Genomic DNA, 16,577 nt, shown 5'->3' on the forward strand with positions numbered 1-16,577 from the left:
AGAATGGTTAGAGTTACTTTAATGCTGATATTTGCCAGGAAAACTTAAGGTGCAAAAGCGGAAATAGATTGAAGATAGGCAGGGTTCTTAACTCTGGCCAATTTTCATCTGCAGTAGGAGGATGTAAATTGTGGTCCTTGTGATCTGTTTAAAAATAAGAATAAGATGTGTATTGACTGTTGACCTGCCAGATTTCCCAGACTTCAACAAAGTGATATAAAGTACATATTACTCCCTGCAATAAGAAGCTCGTGCCCCACAGAGAGAGAGAGAGAGTAGTCCCCACTCATGGAAACTAGAAAGAGCCCGAGTGCAGCAATAAAGATCCATAATAGCCAAATACATACATTTCTAAAAAATAAATAAAAATTACAATTCAGTGAGTTTTGACAAATGTATCAGTTCAGTTCAGTTGGTCAGTCATGTCTGACTCTTTGCAACCCCATGGACTGCAGCAAGCCAGGCCTCCCTGTCCATCACCAACTCCCAGAGTTTACTCAAACTCATGTCCATTGAGTCAGTGATGCCATCCAACCATCTCATCCTCTGTCATCCCCTTCTCCTCCTGCCTTCAATCTTTCCCAGCATCAGAGTCTTTCCAAATGAGTCAGTTCTTCACATCAGGTGGCCAAAGGACTGGAGTTTCAACTTCACTATCAGTACTTCCAATGAATATTCAGGAGTGATTTCCTTTAGGATGGGCTGGTTGGATCTCCTTGCAGTCCAAGGGACTCTCAAGAGTCTTCTCCAACACCACAGTTCAAAGATATCAATTCTTTGGTGCTCAGTTTTCTTTATAGTCCAACTCTCACAACCATCCATGAGTACTGGAAAAACCATAGCTTTGACTAGACAGACCTTTGTTGGCAAAGTAAAGTCTCTGCTTTTTAATACACTGTCCAGGTTGATCATAACTTTTCTTCCAAGGAGCAAGTGTCTTTTGATTTCATGGCTGGAGTCACCATCTGCAGTGATATTGGAGCCCCCTAAAATAAAGCCTGTCACTGTTTCCCCATATATTTGCCATGAAGTGATGGGACAGGATGCCATGATCTTAGTTTTCTCAATGTTGAGCTTTAAGCCAACTTTTTCACTCTCCTGTTTCACTTTTATCTTTAGTTCTTCTTCACTTTCTGCCGTAAGGGTGGTGTCATCTGTATATCTGACATTATTGATATTTCTCCTGGCAATCTTGATTCCAGCTTGTGCTTCATCCAGCCCAGCATTTCTCATGATGTGTTCTTCTGCTGCTGCTGCTGCTAAGTAGTGTCAGTTGTGTCCAACTCTGTGCACCCCCATAGATGGAAGCCCACCAGGCTCCCCCGTCCCTGGGATTCTCTGGGTGAGAACACTGGAGTGGGTTGCCATTTCCTTCTCCAATGCATGAAAGTGAAAAGTGAAGGTGAAGTCGCTCAGTTGTGTCCGACTCTTAGCGACCCCATGGACTGCAGCCTACCAGGCTCCTACATCCATGGGATTTCCCAGGCAAGAGTACTGGAGTTCTGCACATAAATTAAATAAGCAAGGTGACAACATACAGCCTTGACATACTCCTTTCCCGATTTGGAACCAGTCTGTTGTTCCATGGCCAGTTCTAACTGTTGCTTCCTGACTTGCATACAGATTTATCAAGGGGCAGGTCAGGTGGTCTGGTATTCCCATCACTTGAAGAATTTTCCGCAGTTTGTTGTGATCCACATAGTCAAAGGCTTTGCCATAGGCAATAAAGCAGAAGGAGATGTTTTTCTGGAAACTCTCTTGCTTTTTCGATAATCCAACGGATGTTGACAATTTGACCTCTGGTTCCTCTGCCTTTTCTAAAACTGGAAGTTCACGGTTCATGTACTGTTGAAGCGTGGTTTGGAGAATTTTCAGCATTACTTTACTAATGTGTGAGATGAGTGCAATTGTGCAGTAGTTTGAGCATTCTTTGTCATTGCCTTTCTTTGGGATTGGAATGAAACTGACCTTTCCCAGTCCTGTGGCCACTGCTGAGTTTTCCAGATTTGCTGGCATATCGAGTGCAGCACTTTCACAGCATCATCTTTTAGGATTTGAAATAGCTCAGCTGGAATTCCATCACCTCCACTAGCTTTGTTTGTAGTGATGCTTCCTAAGGCCCACTTGACTTTGCTTTCCAGGATGTTTGGCTCTAAGTGAGTGATCACACCATCGTGATTATCTGGGTCGTGAAGATCTTTTTTGTATAGTTCTGTGTATTCTTGTCACCTCTTCTTAATATGTTCTGCTTCTGTTAGGTCCATACTATTTCTGTCCTTAATTGTGCCAATCTTTGCATGAAATGTTCCCTTGCTTTCTCTAATTTTCTTGAAGAGATCTCTAGTCTTTCCCATTCTATTGTTTTCCTCTATTTCTTTGTACTGATCACTGAGGAAGGCTTTCTTATCTCTCCTTGCTGTTCTTTGAAACTCTGCAGTCAAGTGAGTATATCTTTGCTTTTCTCCTTTGCCTTTCACATCTCTTCTATTTTCAGCTATTTTAAGGCCTCCTCAGAAAGCCATTTTGCCTTTTTGCATTTCTTTTTCTTAGAGATGGTCTTGATCACTGATTCCTGTACAATGTCACGAACCTCCATCCATAGTTTTTCAGACACTCTGTCTATCAGATCTAATCCCTTGAATCTATTTGTCACTTCCACTGTATAGTCATAAGGCATTCGATTTAGGTCATACCTCAATAGTTTAGTGGTTTTTGCTACTTTCTTTAACTTTAGTCTGAATTTGGCAATAAAGAGTTCATGATCTGAGCCACAGTCAGCTCCCAGTCTTGTTTTTGCTGACTGTATAGAGCTTCTCCATCTTTGGCTACAAAGAATATAATCAATCTGATTTTGGTGTCGACCATCTGGTGATGTCCGTGTGTAGAGCCTTCTCTTGTGTTGCTGGAAGAGGGTGTTTGCTATGACCAGGGCGTTCTCTTGGCAAAACTCTTATTAGTCTTTGCCCTGCTTCATTCTGTACTCCAAGGCCAAATTAGCCTGTTACCCCAGGCGTTTCTTGACTCCCTACTTTTGAATTGCAGTCCACTATAATGAAAAAAAAAAATCTTTTTTGGGTGTTAGTTCTAGAAGGTCTTGTAGGTCTGCATAGAACCGTTCAACTTCAGCTTCTTCAGCATTACTGGTTGGGGCATAGACTTGAACTACCATGATATTGAATGGTTTGCCTTGGAAACGAACAGAGATCATTCTGTCGTTTTTGAGATTGCATCCAAGTACTGCATTTCAGACTCTTTTGTTGACCATGATGTCTACTCCTTTTCTACTAGGGATTCTTTGCCACAGTAGTAGATATAATGGTCATCTGAGTTAAATTCACCTATTCCGGTCCATTTTAGATCACTGATTCCTAAAACGTCAATGTTCACTCTTGCCATCTCCTATTTTACACTTTTAATTTGCCTTGATTCATGGACCTAACCTTCCAGGTTCCTATGCAATATTGCTGTTTACAGCATTGGACTTTACTTCCATCACAAGTCATATCCAAACCTATATGTTGTTTTTGCTTTGGCTCCATCTCTTCATTCTTTCTGGAGTTGTTTCTCCACTGATCTCCAGTAGCGTATTGGCACCTACTGACCTGGGGAGTTCATCTTTCAGTGTCCTGTCCTTTGGCCTTTTCACACTGTTCATGGGATTCTCAAGGCAAGAATACTGAAGTTTGGCTTGCCATTCCCTTCTCCAGTGGACCACATTCTGTCAGACCTCTCCACCATGACCTGTCAGTCTTGGCTGGCTCCACATGGCATGGCTCATAGGTTCATTTAGGGTTAAGTTCAGGGTTAATTTCTCTCATTTTCTCAGTCTATATAAAGCTTTGTCACTTTGTTATCCCTCCGAAAATTATCTTTGATTTTATTAATTTTTCTATTGCTTTTCTTATCTTTATATAATGTATCTTGCTTTGAAAAAAATCTTGTGTGATTAAGCACACATCCACACACATGAAGAGCTACTCTGTGAAATAGCTACTATTGTCAGCTCCATGATAACACTGAGGTGACAGTTCTGAGGCTTAGGGAGGTTAATTTGCTGAAGATTATGAAATCCTCAAGTGGAAGAGATGATATGAACTCAGGTTTGCTGATACCAATGCTTACGGTTGCAATCACAATAATTCGTGGCCATGTCATCTATTAATTTTTTGTTCCTTATTGCATTGATTTCCTCACTTATGCATAGAATATGACATCTTGACTGCCTCACAGGGCTGCTATGATGATTGATTCAGTTAAGGCAATTGAAAAACATATATGTATGCATATATATAAAATTAAGTGCTTTGTAAACAGAAAAGACGAATGTTTATTATTTTAACTCAATTTACCAACTGGTTATGTTATCTTGAGCAAATCCCTTAGCTGCACTGGCTTCAGGTCCTCACCTGGAAATTGAATGCATTGAACTAGATAATCCCTAGGTCCAGGGATCTCCAGCTCTAATGACTCCAAGTTCATTAAAAGAAGAGTTATAATCAAACAATCATGATTGGACTATGGGGAAGTGGGGAATGGATCCAGAGGGACAGAGTAAAATCGAGTATGAAATTAGCAGGGACGAAGACTCCGTGACAACCATGACTCCAGAGAGCAAGTGCCTGGAGAGTTTTCTTTCCCTAATTGTCCTTTCCATTTCACCTCTGCCGTTATTAACACATTTAAGAGTATCCCCCATGTGTCATTCTCTCTGGCTGTGAGTGAACAGCCAGCTCATGGACACAAGGGTCCATCTTTGACTGCAATAGGTCCTATCTGAAAATTTTGGGGAGATAGACGATTTCAATGTTTGGCAAGAGCTCTGTCATTCTGGGGGATCTGAGTCAAGGTGAGAAGGCAAGATTTATAGAGAAGAGTGGATTTTGTGCTATCTCTTTAGCTATGTGATTCTTCAGAGAGAAAGGTTTTTAGTCCTGTTTCTTTCTTTCTTCAACTCTTCCCCCTCCCGCAGGTCCATGACCTCCTTCTAAGCTCGTCCTTAGGTTCCCTTTCTCCTTATCCGAATTTTCTGACTTTCAATGACAAGGATAATCTCTAACTTAAAATTTCAGGTCTCACTCTGTAGTGAGAGACAACTGTTGAGATCTAGTTCTGCAATTTCCCAAGGATATAATTTTGAACTCTGTTACCGTCTCTTTTTCACTGGTAAAATAGGGGTAATAAGATCACTGAGACTCAAATGAAATGATGTCTGTGAAGCCCAACACGTTGAACAAGTTAACTGAGTGCTGAATTTAACTAATAGTTTACTGAATTTAAGGGGAATTTCCTAAGCTCAGAAATGCTTGCCTGTGTTTCCCAACTTTATCCATCCCAAGGACCCTTTAAATTTATGCTTGCTGAGCATGCTTGTAAAAGATAATAATGAATTTGAGTTCCACTTCAATATACAGCTTCGATTCCTTATTTCTGTGTAAGAAAAGTCCAGCTGGTCATGCCATAATGCTATGGAAAAGTACTCAAGTACCATTCCACTGGGCTTTTGAAATACTTTAAGTAGCTGTCCACTATTATTTTGAATAATTTGGGGGTTTGGAGACCAGAGCTTGGATGAAACAGACATCAGAGATTCCCCACTGCAAGTACAGGTAGTGTTGGCTTAAATGTCACTTTTAGTCTTTTCTTCCATACATTGTCCTTCTTTTATCCAGCAACATTCTTGGCTTTCTTAACCTGACTTTGTACTCTGCACAACCTCGCAAATGACCATGTCCTTGGTGGATAAGATTTGGAAAAAGTTTTAATAGACTATATCTCCCTAGTGAAAATCTCCAACCAATATTTACATCAGTCACCTTTTCTGCTACAAACCATCTTGAAAGCTGGTGAACACATACAGAAAGGTTCATTCGAAGAGAGTGACTATATTACAGGATATTTGCTTTTCCTGCAGTTTTCCAAATTTTAACAACATAAATTTATAGGATAAAATTTATCAGGGATAAGTGAAACCACACACAGCTCATCATTCCTTTCTGGCAGTGATGGGTTACTTTATAGATAACTTTAGTTGAGGCTGAGTCTGTTCCTAGAATGTATTGGGAAGATGAAAGATTTCACTGCTAGTGATTGGTCGAAAGCTGGACTTACTTTCACTGAAGTGATTAATTGTGTTGATATACTGGGAATGTGGGTGAGAGTTTATACTTTCAAAATATTTTCATGGAATTCTACACATCTTGGACAGAATGGGTGAGAATATGTTGGCAGTATTCTTATAAGAGTAAACAGAAAGATTTTAAAGTTCATAAAAGTATAAATTGAAATGAAACAAATGTATTTTTACTTTCATATCCAAAAATGGGTTAAAGAATTACTTCTTAACATATCCAGCATCTATTTACTGAGTAATACAAATATTAGTATATGAGATGCACATAGCATAACCTCTCCACTAGTCTACATGCTGTCTATAGTGAATATCACAAGTTCCACTCTACTTGGTGTTGGTGGAACATAAAAAGCAGAAATCAGAGCTTACACTTTTGCTGACTGGGAAATAATACAATATAGAAATAAATATAATCACTTATTAACAATATTCTGGAGTCTAGGTTTAGAACTCATTTAATTTAGGAACTAATTTTATGAAGAACTCCTTGCTACTTCAGGATTAGTTCTGACTTATTTTTCCCTTTATGGTGAGGAATGATCATGGAAATGACAACCACTAACACTCATTCATCTCTTACTGTTTTGAGCCCTTTATGTCATTCAGTCCCTGCAACAACCCAATGAGGTGGTAAAGGATTATTAGCCCCATTTATAGATGAGGCAACTGGGAGGTAATAACTAGCTAAGTGTTGCACCGCCAGTAGGTAAAAGTGTGGAAAATCTATTGTCTCTGACATTCTTCCTCGTTCTCTCTGTCATTTTCCCTCTCCCTGTCTCTCTGTCTCCCTTTGCTATTAAGGATTAAAGATGCATATATCTTAGTAACTTGTTCTTATTATAAATATAGGAGTTGCAGAAAGTTGAAAAACAGTATACAAGTAAAGGAGAAAATAAAAACCATTCATTACTTTTGGCCTTTGTATTTAGTTCACATGCAATGTGCATGAGAGAGAGAGAGAGATTAGCTAATACACATGTCTTTTGTCTTGATGGTGATGCTGTCCCATAATAAATCTCTTAGGCTTTCTTAACTCTTTTCATTGTTTTCCCTCCTGTTTTATTGAGTGTGCTGTTAAAAGTCTCTATTGATTTCTTCAACTCTAGGATTTCTGTTTTTTTTTTTTTAATGGTTTCTCTTTCTTTGTTAAACACATTTTATTCATTTTGCTAATGTATTGTTTTCTTAATTTCATCTGGTTGTCTGTTTATGGGTTTTACATTTCACCAAACTTTTAAAAGAGATGCTGAGTTCTTTGTCAGACCATTTATAGATCTTTATTTCTTTAGTGAAAGTCACTCAGTCATGTCTGACTCTTTGCAACCCCATGGACTTTACAGTCCATGGAATTCTCCAGGCTAGAATACTAGAGTGTGTAGCTCTTCTCTTCTCCACTGGATCTTCCCAACCTAGGGATCGAACCCAGGTCTCCCACATTGCATGTGGATTCTTTGCCAGCGGATTCTTATGAAGCTATTAAAGCTTTATAAGTTTCCTTTAGTGGTGTCATATTTACCTAATTTTTCATGATCCTTGATTCCTTTGTTAGTGTCTGCATGTTTGCATAAATGATCTCTACTTCCAGATTTTCCAGGCTTGGTTTAGTAGAGACAGCCCTTCCCCAGTCAGCTCAGCTTGGAGTTCTAGATAGATCATCTGGCAGTGACCTTGATCAATTGGGCTAGCTATCAAAATCTGGGTTGGATGAAGCACAAGCTGAAATCAAGATTTCTGGGAGAAATACCAATAACCTCAGATATGCAGATGACACCAACCTTATAGAAGAAAGTGAAGAACTAAAGAGCCTCTTGGTGAAAGTGAAAGAGGAGTGTGAAAAGCTGGATTAAAACTCAACATTCAGAAAACTAAGATCATGGCATCCAGTCCCATCACTTCATGGCAAATAGATGGGGAAACGGTGGAAACAGTGGCTGACTTTATTTTTGAGGGCTCCAAAATCATTGCTAATGGTGACTGCAGCCATGAAATTAAAAGACACTTGCCCCTTGGAAGGAAAGTTATGACCAACCTAGACATCATGTTAAAAAGCAGAGACATTACTTTGCCAGCAAAGGTCCATCTAGTCAAAGCTATGGTTTTTCCAGTGGTCATGTATGGATGTGAGAGTTCGACTATAGAGAAAGCTGAGTGCTGAAGAATTGATGCTTTTGAACTGTGGTGTTGGTGAAGACTCTTGAGAGTCCCTTGGACAGCAAGGAGATCCAACCAGTCCACCCTAAAGGAAATCAGTCCAGAATATTCATTGGAGGGACTGAGGTTGAAGCTGAAACTCCAGTCCTTTGCCACCCGATGTGAAGTATGCTGACTCATTGGAAAAGACCCTGATGCTGGGAAAGATTGAAGGCAGCAGGAGAAAGGGACGACAGAGGATTAGATGATTGGATGGCATCACTGACTCAATGAACACGAGTTTGAGTAAACTCTGGGAGTTGGTGCTAGATGGGGAAGCCTGGCATGCTGCAGTCCATGGGGTCATAAAGAATCAGACATGACCGAGCAACTGAACTGATACTGATCAAAGTCTTTTTTGGGGTGAGGACATTGCCCAGGCGCTGAGGCTGGGGTGCAGATGCTTTGGCCAGGAGTAGTTGATATGATTGCTTCCTTGGTTTCTTGGCCAAGAGTAGCATTAAGACGGTGTCTCTTCTTACCTAGATTCTCAGGCCAGGCTTCTGAGCTGAGCAGGACTGAGTACTCTATCCAGCAGGAGGTAGGGCTGAGAATTAACTTCACAACCTGGACAGGGCTGCAGAATGGGCTCCAAGGCTGTTGTGACCCACTAACTGGGGACCCAAATCAGAAGAACTGTACACCGAGTTCCTTGGTCACGTGGGGGCACAGCTTTGCTCTGCAGAGAGTCAGAGAGATTCAGGCTCTCTGCTCACATGCTACTGTAAGCAGGGCTGTGGGATGGGCTATGCAGTTTCCCACATTCTTCAGTTAGTTCTCCTGGACAGTGGGGCTGAAGGTTGTGTTCAGCAGTGGTTAGGACTATACATTATTCTTCATGCCTGGACACGACCACAGAACAGGCCCAAGACTGGCAAGGCTCCTTGTTTGGGAAACAAATTAGGGAGAACTGCACACAAAGTTCTCTGGCCAGATGGGGCCATGCAAATGGGCAGAGCTCCTGTCTGGACACTACTCAAGCACTCCTGGGTCATGGAATCTTCTGAGTGTTCTAGCCATGCTTGAATAACCTCAGTAGTAGATGGGGTTATGAATCATAGGTGCAGGAGAAGAGGCTCCCAGGATGGCAAGGCTCATTTTTTGGGGTCCCAAATCACACAAAACTGCTGGAACTCAGTCTGCCAAGATCCAAGCCCTGACTGTTCCAAGGCGGGTCTCCCTTCTCTGTCACAGTGTGATTCTCAGTGGTCACACCCCACAGATTCCTGCATGGTTTCTAGGACATGAGACCAGAGAAGGTCTTCCTAAGGAGTGACCTGTAATGCCAGGGGAGCTGGAGGTCCACAGTGGGCTCTCTCTCTTTTCCATAAAGAAACCATAGCCCTAGAAGGGTGCTCTTGGTGTAGCTAGGAGAGGGGCAATGCAATCAAACGTATCTGGTCCTCTACCCATCTAATGTGGTTTTTCTCCATCTCTCTAGTTCAGCCTCATTCCTGTGCTTAGGATTTTTCATTGGTACGTGCCTATAAATAACTGGTAATTATTTTTGTGTTGGGGCTTCCCTGGTAGCTCAGCTGGGAAAGAATCCACCTGCAATGCAGGAGACCCTGTTTTGATTCCTGGGACAGGAAGTTCCTCTGGAGAAGGGATAGGCTACCCACTCCAGTATTCTGGCCTGGAGAATTCCAGGGATAGAGGAGCCTGGCAGGCTATAGTTCAGGGGGTCACAGAGTCAGACATGGCTGAGCGACTTTCACTTTTCTTTTTTCTGGTGAGGGGAACTGAAGTCAGGAGGGACCTATGTTGTCATCTTGATTATGTCACTGAGAACTAAATCTCTGAGTTAGAGCTTATTGTTTCCTTGTTGTTGTTCAGTCGCTCAGTCATGTCTGACTCTGCAACCCCATGGACTGCGGCACACCAGGCCTCCCTGTCCTTCACTGTCTCCTGGCATTTGCTCAGCCTCATGTCCATTGAACTAATGGTGCCTAACCTGCAGAATATTCGAATATTAGGACAATAATTGGGGCTAGTAGTGAGATGTACTAAGCTCCCTTTAGAACAGTTTGTACAAGGCTTCCCTAAGAAGACTGATTTTGTAACTATTGGGCACACATGCTTTGCTCTACCAAATTTTATCGGGAGTATAAATTAAGATATTGGAGATGATGTGTTGAAATATATGTAAAAAAATTGAGATGTTATTATAAACAGGGTAATTTTTTAATATATCCAATAACTGTTTTTTAATACAAATTTATTTATTTTAATTGGAGGCTAATTACTTTACAATATTGTAGTGGTTTTGCCATACATCAACTTGAATCTGCCACAGGTGTACACGTGTTCCCCATCCTGAACCCCCCTCCCACTTCCCTCCCCATACCATCCCTCTGGGTCATCCATCCCAGTGCACCAGCCCTGAGCATCCTGCATCATGCATCGAAGCTGGACTGGTGATTTGTTTCACATATGATATTATACATGTTTCAATGCCATTCTCCCAAATCATCCCACCCTCTCCCACAGAGTCCAAAAGACTGTTCTATACACCTGTATCTCTTTTGCTGTCTCTCATGCAGGGTTATCGTTACCATCTTTCTAAATTCCATATATATGCGTTAGTATACTGTATTGATGTTTTTTCTTTCTGGCTTACTTCACTCTGTATAATAGGCTCCAGTTTCATCCACCTCATTAGAACTGTTTCAAAAGTATTCATTTTAATGGCTGAGTAATACTCCATTGTGTATATGTACCACTGCTTCCTTATCCATTAGTCTGCTGATGGACGTCTAGGTTGCTTCCATGTCCTGGATATTATAAACAGTGTTGCAATGAATGTTGGGGTTCACGTGTCTCTTTCAATTCTGGTTTCCTCAGTGTGTATGCCCAGCAGTGGGATTCCTGGGTCATATGGCAGTTTTATTTCCAGTTTTTCAATGAATCTCCACAGTGTTCTCCATAGTGGCTGTACTAGTTTGCATTCCCACCAAAGGTGTAAGAGGGTTTCCTTTTCTCCACACCCTGTTCAGCATTTATGGCTTGTAGACTTTTGGATAACAGCCATTCTGACTGGCGTGAAATGCTACTTCATTGTGGTTTTGATTTGCATTTCTCTGATAATGAGTGATGTTGACACATCTTTTCATGTGTTTGTTAGCCATGTGTATGCCTTCTGTGGAAATGTCTGTTTAGTTCTTTGGCCCATTTTTTGATTGGGTTGTTTATTTTTCTGGAATTGAGCTGCAGGAGATGCTTGTATATTTTTGAAATTAATTCTTTGTGAGTTGCTTCATTTGCTATTATTTTCTCCCATTCTGAAGGCTGTCTTTTCACCTTGCTTATAGTTTCCTTTGGTGTGCAGGAGTTTTTAATTTTAACTAGGTCCCATTTGTTTATTTTTGCTTTTATTTCCAGTATTATGGGAGGTTTGTCATAGAGGATCCTGCTGTGGTTCATGTCCTAGAGTGTTTTGCCTATGTTCTCCTCTAAGAATTTTATAGTTTTTGGTCTTACGTTTAGATCTTTAATTCACTTTGAGTTTATTTTTGTGTATGGTGTTAGAAAGTGTTGTAGTTTCATTCTTTTGCAGGTGGTTGACCAGTTTTCCCAGCATCACTTGTTAAAGGGATTGTCTTTTCTCCATTGTATATTCTTGCCTTTTTTGTCAAAGATAAGGTGTCCATCGGTTCAGTTCAGTCACTCAGTCATGTCCAACTCATTGCAACCCAATGAATTGCAGCATGCCAGGCCTCCCTGTCCATCACCAACTCTTGAAGTTCACTCAGACTCACATCCATCGAGTCGGTGATGCCATCCAGCCATCTCATCCTCTGGCGTCCCCTTCTCCTCCTGCCCCCAATCCCTCCCAGCATAAGGGGCTTTTCCAATGAGCCAGCTCTTCGCATGAGGTGGCCAAAGTATGGGGGTTTCAGCTTTAGCATCATTCCTTCCAAAGAACACCCAGGACTGATCTCCTTTAGGATGGACTGGTTAGATCTACTTGCAGTCCAAGGGACTCTCAAGAGTCTTCTCCAACACCACAGTTCAAAAGCATCAATTTTTCAGCGCTCAGCTTTCTTCACAGTCCAAATTTCAAATCCATACATGACCACTGGAAAAACCATAGCCTTGACTAGATGGACCTTTGTTGGCAAAGTAATGTCTCTGCTTTTGAATATGCTATCTAGGTTGATCATAACTTACCTTCCAAGGAGTAAGCGTCTTTTAATTTCATGGCTGCAGTCACCATCTGGGTGATTTTGGAGCCCCCCAAAATAAAGTCTGACACTGTTTCCACTGTTTCCCCATCTATTTGCCATGAAGTGATGGGACCAGATGCCATGATCTTCGTTTTCTGAATGTTGAGCTTTAAGCCAACTTTTTCACTCTCCACTTTCACTTTCATCAAGAGGCTTTTTAGTTCCTCTTCACTTTCTGCCATAGGGTGGTGTCATCTGCGTATCTGAGGTTATTGAAATTTCTCCTGGGAATCTTGATTCCAGTTTGTGCTTCTTCCAGCCCAGCGTTTCTCATGATGTACTATGCATAGAAGTTAAATAAGCAGGGTGACCATTTACAGCCTTGATGTACTCCTTTTCCTATTTGGAACCAGTCTGTTGTTCCATGTCCAGTTCTACCTGTTGCTTCCTGACCTGCATACAGGTTTCTCAAGAGGCAGGTCAGGTGGTCTGATATTCACATCTCTTTAAGAATCTTCCACAGTTTATTGTGATCCACACAGTCAAAGGATTTGGCACAGTCAATAAGGCAGAAATAGATGTTTTTCTGGAATTCTCTTCCGTTTTCCATGATCCAGCGGATGTTGGCAATTTGATCTCTGGTTCCTCTGCCTTTTCTAACACCAGCTTGAACGTCTGGAAGTTCACAGTTCACATCTTGCTGAAGCCTGGCTTGGAGAATTTTGAGCATTACTTTACTAGCGTGTGAAATGAGTGCAATTGTGCAGTAGTTTGAGCATTTTTTGGCATTGCCTTTCTTTGGGATTGAAATGAAAACTGACCTTTTCCAGTCCTGTGGCCACTGCTGAGTTTTCCAGATTTGCTGTCATATTGAGTGCAGCACTTTCACAGCATCATCTTCCAGGATTTGAAATAGCTCAACTGGAGTTCCATCACCTCCACTAGCTTTGTTCATAGTAATGCTTTTTAAGCCCCTCTTGACTTCACATTCCAGGATGTCTGGCCCTAGGTGAGTGATCACACCATCGTGATTATCTTGGTTGTGAAGCTCTTTTTGTACAGTTCTTCTGTGTATTCTTGCCACCTCTTCTTAGTATTTTGTGCTTCGGTTATGTCCATACCATTCCTGTCCTATATCGAGCCCATCTTTGCATGAAATGTTCCCTTGGTATGTCTAATTTTCTTGAAGAGATCTCTAGTCTTTCCCGTTCTGTTGTTTTCCTCTATTTCTTTGCATTGATTGCTGAAGAAGGCTTTCTTATCTCTTCTTGCTATTCTTTGGAAATCAGCATTCAGATGCTTATATCTTTCCTTTTCTCCTTTGCTTTTCGCTTCTCTTCTTTTCACAGCTATTTTTAAGGCCTCCCCAGACAGCCATTTTGCTTTTTTGCTTTTCTTTTTCATGAGGATGGTCTTGATCCCTGTCTCCTGTACAATGTCACAAACCTCCGTCCATAGTTCATCAGGCACTCTATCTATCAGATCTAGTCTCTTAAATCTATTTCTCACTTCCACTGTATAGTCATAAGGAATTTAATTTAGTTCATACCTTAATTGTCTAGTGGCTTTCCCTAGTTTGTTCAATTAAAATCTGAATTTTGCAATAAGGAGTTCATGATCTGAGCTACAGTCAACTCCCAGTCTTATTTTTGCTGACTGTATAGAGCTTCTCCATCTTTGGCTACAAAGAATATAATCAATCTGATTTCAGGTGTTGACCATCTGGTGATGTCCATGTGTAGAGTCTTCTCTTTGTTGTTGGAAGAGGGTGTTTGCTATGACCAGTGCATTCTCTTGGCAAAACTCTATTAGCCTTTGCCCTGCTTCATTCTGTATTCCAAGGCCAATTTTGCCTGTTACCCCAGGTGTTCCTTGACTTCCTACTTTTGCATTCCAGTCCCCTATAATGAAAAGGACATCTTTTTGTGTGTTAGTTCTAAATCATCTTGTAGGTCTTCATAGAAATATTCAAATTCAGCTTTTTCAGTGTTACTGGTTGGGGCATAGACTTGGATTACTGTGATATTGAATGGTTTGCTTAGATGCCCATAGGTGCTTGGATATATCTCTGGGCTTTCTATTTTGTTCAATTGATCTACATTTCTGTCTTTGTATCAGTACCATACTGTCTTAATGACTATGGCTTTGTAATAGAGCCAGAAGTCAGGCAAGTTGATTTCTCCAGTTCCATTCTTCTTTCTCAAGTGCTTTGACACTTCGCAGTTTTTTTTTAATTTCCATACAAATTGTGAAATTATTTGTTCTAGCTCTGTGAAAAATACTGTTGGTAGCCTGATTAGGATTGCATTGAATCTATAGATTGCTTTGGGTAGTATACTCATTTTCAGTATATTGATTCTTCCAATCCATGAACACGGTATATTTCTCCATCCATTAGGGTTGTATTTGATTTCTTTCACCAGTGTTTTATAGTTTTCTATATATAGGTCTTTTGTTTCTTTAGGTAGATATATTCCTAAGTATTTTATTCTTTTCATTGCAATGGTGAATGGAATTTTTTCCTTAATTTCTCTATTTTCTCATTATTAGTGTGTAGGAATGCAAGGGTTTTCTGTGTGTTGATTTTATGTCCTTCAGCTTTACTATATTCATTGATTAGCTCTAGTAATTTTCTGGTGGAGTCTTTAGGGTTTTCTATGTAGAGGATCATGTCATCTGCAAACAGTGAGAGTTTTACTTCTTCTTTTCCAATTTGGATTCCTTTTATTTCTTTTCCTGCTCTGATTTCTCTGGCCAAAACTTCCAAAACTATATTGAATAGTAGTGGTGAAAGTGGGCACCCTTGTCTTGTTCCTGACTTTATGGGAAATGCTTTCAATTTTTTACCGTTGATGATAATGTATTCTGTGGGTTTGTCACATATAGCTTTTATTATGTTGAGGCATGTTCCTTCTACTCCTGCTTTCTGGAGGGTTTTTATCATAAATGGATGTAGAATTTTGTCAAAGGCTTTCTCTGTATCTATTGAGATAATCATAAGGATTTTATTATTCAATTTGTTAATGTGGTGTAATACATTGATTGATTGGCAGATATTGAAGAATCTTTGCATCCCTGGGATAAAGACCACTTGGTCATGATGTATGATCTTTTTAATGAGTTGTTGGATTCTGATTGCTAGAATTTTGTTAAGGATTTTTGCATCTATGTTCATCAGTGATATTGTCCTGTAATTTTCTTTTTCTGTGGCATCTTTGTCAGGTTTGGTATTAGGGTGACGGTGGCCTCATAGGATGAGTTTGGAACTTTACCTTCCTCTGCAGTTTTCTGGAAGAGTTTGAGGATAGGTGTTAGCTTTTCTCTAAATTTTTGGTAGAATTCTGCTGTGAAGCCATCTGGACCTGGGCTTTTGTTTGCTGGAATATTTCTGATTACAGTTTCAATTTCCATGCTTGTGATGTGTCTGTTAAGATTTTCTATTTCTTCCTGGTTCAGTTTTGGAAAGTTGTACTTTTCTAAGAATTTGCCCATTTCTTCCAAGTTGTCCATTTTATCGGCATATAATTGCTGATAGTAGTCTCTTATGATCCTTTGTATTTCTGTGTTGTCTGTTGTGATCTCTCCATTTTCATTTCTAATTTTATTGATTTGATTTTTCTCCTTTTGTTTCTTGGTGAGTCTGGCTAATGGTTTGTCAATTTTATTTATCCTCTCAAAGAACCAGCTTTTGGCTTTGTTGACTTTTGCTATGGTCTCTTTTGCATTTATTTCTGCCCTAATTTTTAAGATTTCTTTCCTTCTACTAACCTTGGGGTTCTTAATTTCTTCCTTTTCTAGTTGCTTTAGGTGTAGAGTTAGGTTATTTATTGGACTTTTTTCTTGTTTCTTGAGGTATGCCTGTATTGCTATGAACTTTCCCCTTAGCACTGCTTTTACAGTGTCCCACAGGTTTTGTGTTGTTGTGTTTTCATTTTCACTCATTTCTATGCATATTTTGATTTCTTTTTTGATTTCTTCTGTGATTTGTTAGTTATTCAGCAGCATGTTGTTCAGCCTCCATATGTTGGAATTTTTAATAGTTTTTCTGCTGTAATTGAGATCTAATCTTACTGCATTGTGGTCAGAAAAGA

The sequence above is a fragment of the Bos indicus x Bos taurus genome, chromosome 15 (assembly GCF_003369695.1).
Source record: "Bos indicus x Bos taurus breed Angus x Brahman F1 hybrid chromosome 15, Bos_hybrid_MaternalHap_v2.0, whole genome shotgun sequence".
Taxonomy (NCBI): Eukaryota; Metazoa; Chordata; class Mammalia; order Artiodactyla; family Bovidae; genus Bos; species Bos indicus x Bos taurus.